The sequence below is a fragment of the Sprattus sprattus genome, assembly GCF_963457725.1.
Source record: "Sprattus sprattus genome assembly, chromosome: 7".
Classification (NCBI taxonomy): domain Eukaryota; kingdom Metazoa; phylum Chordata; class Actinopteri; order Clupeiformes; family Clupeidae; genus Sprattus; species Sprattus sprattus.
This window is the reverse complement of record NC_137926.1, coordinates 7594209-7599208: the sequence shown is the minus strand read 5'-3', so window position 1 is coordinate 7599208 and position 5000 is coordinate 7594209. Positions and strand designations below refer to the sequence as shown.

Genomic DNA, 5000 nt, shown 5'->3' with positions numbered 1-5000 from the left:
TAAGACAAGGCGGTTCTCCGATGCGCTCTTGTAAGAAAGGGGAGTGAGCATCTCGCATCAATCTCACAAATACCCCATCAGGAAGCAGTGGTCGTAAACTCCTTTCTAATCATTGAGCACTGCAACACATGTTTACGGCCCTGAGGCAATAAAAACAGGAGGCAGGAGAGAGGAGAGTGGGGGGGGGGGGGTTGGGTGTGGGGGGTATGTGTAGCCCAGAGGAAGAGGGGCAATAGAATGGGAGTGCATGGGTATGGTTTAGAAGGAGGGGGGCAATAGAATGGGAGTGCATGGGTATGGTTAAGAAGGAGGGGGGCAATAGAATGGGAGTGCATGGGTATGGTTAAGAAGGAGGGGGGCAATAGAATGGGAGTGCATGGGTATGGTTAAGAAGGATGGGGGCAATAGAATGGGAGTGCATGGGTATGGTTAAGAAGGAGGGGGGCAATAGAATGGGAGTGCATGGGTATGGTTAAGAAGGAGGGGGGCAATGGAATGAGAGTGCATGGGTATGGTTAAGAAGGAGGGGGGCAATAGAATGGGAGTGCATGGGTATGGTTAAGAAGGAGGGGGGCAATAGAATGGGAGTGCATGGGTATGGTTAAGAAGGAGGGGGGCAATAGAATGGGAGTGCATGGGTATGGTAAAGAAGGAGGGGGGCAATGGAATGGGAGTGCATGGGTATGGTTAAGAAGGAGGGGGGCAATAGAATGGGGGTACCTGAGTGTAGAAGACAGAAAGATGGGAAGATGGAAACAGAAGGAGAGAGCGAGAGAGATATATATTGAATCAAAGCCTCTGTCACACACACACCCCACCCATACCATACACACACAAAATAGCTACTTGTGTGTCGAACAAATTCAATATATTTGATACCGTTGAAAAGCCTTTTCATCCAAACCAGAGGCAGACAAAGCCAACTCCACACCCCACCAGCAGAGGCTCTGGCTGGGCAGGAGTCAACATCGAGACAGACACACTGCTGGATGGAGTACATTTACATTTAGTCATTAAGCAGACGCTTTTATCCCAAGCCGCGACGTACAAGGGAGGAGCGGGGGAATGGAAAGCAAGAGAGACGGAGGGCGGAGCGAGCGACAGAAAGAGAGGGAAAAGAGAAGGATAATGACAAAGATATGTGGATGGTTGCCAGCTCCTCCCACGCACACACACACATTCCTGCAGCCGCCTCAGAGCTGGTCCACTTCCGAGGGCCGACAGTGACATGAGTGGTCACAGTGAGGACGTATCAGCTATATATAACCCACACACACACAGAGACACACACAGAGACACACACACACACACACACACACACACACACACACACACTAATAGACACACAGGCACACACACACTAAGAGACACACACACACTCACACACACACACACACACACACACACACACACACACACACACACTAATAGACACACAGGCACACACACACACTAAGAGACACACACACACACACACACTAATAGACACACACACACACACACACACACACACAGCCCACACACACACAGCCCGTCAAAGAAACCGGTTATTCTTTCGCCACATTTTGGTTAGACGTAAAAGCTTTTTCATTCTAGTCTTAATCCCAGTATTGTTAGCAACCATTTACCTAGCGCCCCCTCCCCCTCCCCCTCCCCCGTATGTGTAGGCATCTACAGAGCTAAACAAAACATAGGCAGCCACATAGGTAGACAAAAGGTGAGTTAAAGCGCGACACTGCACTAGAGACTGCTGGGTATCCACGTGTTTGACCTTGTGGGGGTGTGTGTGTGTGTGGAGGGGGGGGGGGGCATCTTGAGTCACCTTTAAGGTCAGAAGGGAGGGAGAGTGTGGAGTGGGTGGAGTGTGTGGTGTGGGGGCTGATATAATGTCTGGCTAGGGGATTAAAACTAACGGCGGCGGCGGTGTGGGTTCTGTCCAGCCACGCTGAGGAGCGGCTTCTGTGGACAATGGTGAGAGGTCAGAGTCAGTCCAAGGAGGGAGAAGAGACGAGAGGAAGAACAAAGAGAGGAGAGCAAAGAGGAGGAGGAGGAGGAGGGACTGAAGAGAGGATGGGAGGAGAGACAGGAAGAGGGTGGGGGGGGGGGGTGGAGCTGAGAAGACGTGAGAAGAAGGGAGGGGAAGGGACAGTGGAGAGGACAAAGAAGGGTACAGCGGAAGGAGGGAGTTTGGAAGAGGAGAGGAGAAGAGGAGAGGAGGGGAGATGCGAGGAGTGGAGTGGAGCGGAGCGGAGAGGAGGGGAGAGGAGAGGAGAGAATAGGAGAAGAGAACAGTGGAGAGGAGAGGAGAGGAGAGGAGAGGAGAGGAGAGGGGAGGAGGGGAGCGGAGAGGCGAGGGGAGGAGAGGAGCGGAGAGGAGAAGAGGAAGGGAGAGGAGTGGAGAGGGGAGGAGAGGAGAGGAGCGGAGAGGAGAAGAGGAAGGGAGAGGAGTGGAGAGGGGAGGGGAGGAGAGAAGAGGGGAGCTGAAGAAAGGGCAGATCTTCACTGATGATGATGATGATGAGGGTGAGGAAAAAGAGAGATCCCAGAAGCGAAGAAGTCCCAAGAGAGAAACACATCAAGAAGACAGGAGAGGCTTTTATGCATAGAATCGCTTTTACACTAGAGCCACCACTGTGAGTGTGTGTGTGTGTGTGTGTGTGTGTGTGTATGTGTGTGTGTGTGTGTGTGTGTGTGTGTGTGTGTGTGTGCCTGCACATTCTTCAGATGTTATCTGGGGAGCTCTGCAGACCGACCACAGCTAAAGCACACAAACACGCAAAACAAACAAAAACACGCACGCACAAAGCCTCACATAAGCACGTTCACACATGTATGCACAATCAAACACACCCACCAGCTCTTACACACACACACACACACACACACACACACACACTTTCCCATACAAGCAGGGTGCGGCGCGGCATTCTGGGAGATGGAACTTGGGCCCAAAGCCAGTGGGTGGAGGCAGAGGAGGAGGATGGAGGAGGGGCCTGTGACCATGACGATGACGAGGGAGTTTCAACAACATCTGATGAGGCACACACACACACACACTCGCTCGCTCGTAGACCAGCCACGACTTCTGATGTAACAATCAGGCATTATGATGTAACAAACATCCACGGCAGGGAAAACATTCGGTCTTTGAGGACCAGAAGTGTCGCATAAGGTACGGTACGACTCTACAGGGCCCTAAAGGCTCTGAAGGTTCTAAAAGTTCATCACTGCTCTACTAGGACCATTGTGGCTCCACTGGGTCAAGCCAAGCGCAGATGTTTATAATCCAGACGTGAGCTCCAATGTATGAATGTACATGGAAACAGCTGCATGAAGCCATTACTGAGTAATACAAATCTTATCCTGAGAACTCCCAATGCTGCATGCTTCAGTCGTCTCCTCGATAATGACTGGACTCACCACATCATTTCAACGACCTGAATCATTTCAACCAGGTGAATTCCACCAATCGAGCTTCAGCATCAGTGTTTTCAACCAATCAAGGCCTGGCGTCTGACTGTCAAGTACATGTCAAACACGTAGCGGAACAGGAAAGAGAATAGCTGCTCAGAAAGATTCAAATGTAGGGGTTGCTGGTGTATAGGGTTGAGCGCTGCTAGATCAGAGGTCAAGTCCAAGCGTGTTTTTTATGTCCAGCACCTTATGATGTCCAGTATTTCCACAACACAGACCGTGGGTCAGACCGTATTCCACAGCCCCAGGTGTGTTCTATCCATATGATATTGACCTCTATTGACCTCTATCCATACGATATTGACCTCTATACATACGGTATTGACCTCTACCCATACGATATTGACCTCTTTCCATACGGTATTGACCTCATTGACCTCTGTCCATACGATATTGACCTCATTGACCTCTATCTATACGCTATTCACCTCTATCCATATGATATTGACCTCTATCCATACGGTATTGACCTCATTGACCTCTACCCATACGTTATTGACCTCTGTCTATACAATATTGACCTCTACCCATACGGTATTGATCTCTATCCATACGGTATTCACCTCTACCCATATGTTATTGACCTCTGTCCATACAATATTGACCTCTACCCATACGGTATTGATCTCTATCTATACAACATTGACCCCTACCCATACGGTATTGATCTCTATCCATACGGTATTGATCTCTATCCATACAGTATTGACCTCTACCCATACGGTATTGACCTCTACCCATACGGTATTGACCTCTACCCATACGGTATTGACCTCTACCCATACGGTATTGACCTCTATCCATACGGTATTGACCCCTACCCATACGGTATTGACCTCTATGCTACAGTGGGAGAGAAACACAGAAGCAGAGAGCACAGACTCGAGCTGCAGGCTGACGGAAGGTTCTAGAAGGTTTGCTCTGTTCCAGCAGGCCTGGCTCTGGGTGTTACCAGTGTGTTCTGTTGTTATCTGAAAATCCAGGGTGTTCTCAGCAAAACATGATGATTATCCTTCCCAACACTCACAGGCACACAAGGGGCTTAGCCTCACACACACTCACACACAGTTACTGTTACAGCTGCATGCCACTGACGGTAAGCAGGTAAACACATATACTGCATGACTGCCTTCAGCACGTGTGTGTGTGTGTGTGTGTGTGTGTGTGTGTGTGTGTGTAACTGGAATATCTGTGTGTGAGCGTGAGCATCTGTGTATGAGTATGAGCATGTACATGCATGCATTTGTTTGTGAATCCAATGTGGAGTGTGTGTGTGTGTGTGTGTGTGTGTGTGTGTGTGTGTGTGTGTGTGTGTGTCTGAATGTAACTGGAATATCTGTGTGTGAGAGGAGCATCTGTGTGTGAGCATGAGCCTTAGTGTACATGCATGCATGTGTTTGTGAATCCAATGTGTGTGTGTGTGTGTGTGTGTTTGTATGCTAATTAAATGTCTGTGAGTGTGAGGATTATTTATGTTGGTGTGCATAATGTGCATGCCTTTGCTTGTGTGTGAGTCAGATGTGGTT

General features: G+C 49.4%; 1 protein-coding gene across 1 annotated transcript in view; it reads right to left on the bottom strand.

The window, feature by feature from the left end:
- The window catches only part of LOC308368430 (methyl-CpG-binding domain protein 2-like), a gene marked incomplete at its 3' end in the record, with an annotated part of 48417 nt that overhangs the window by 25601 nt on the left and 17816 nt on the right, over positions 1–5000 (bottom strand).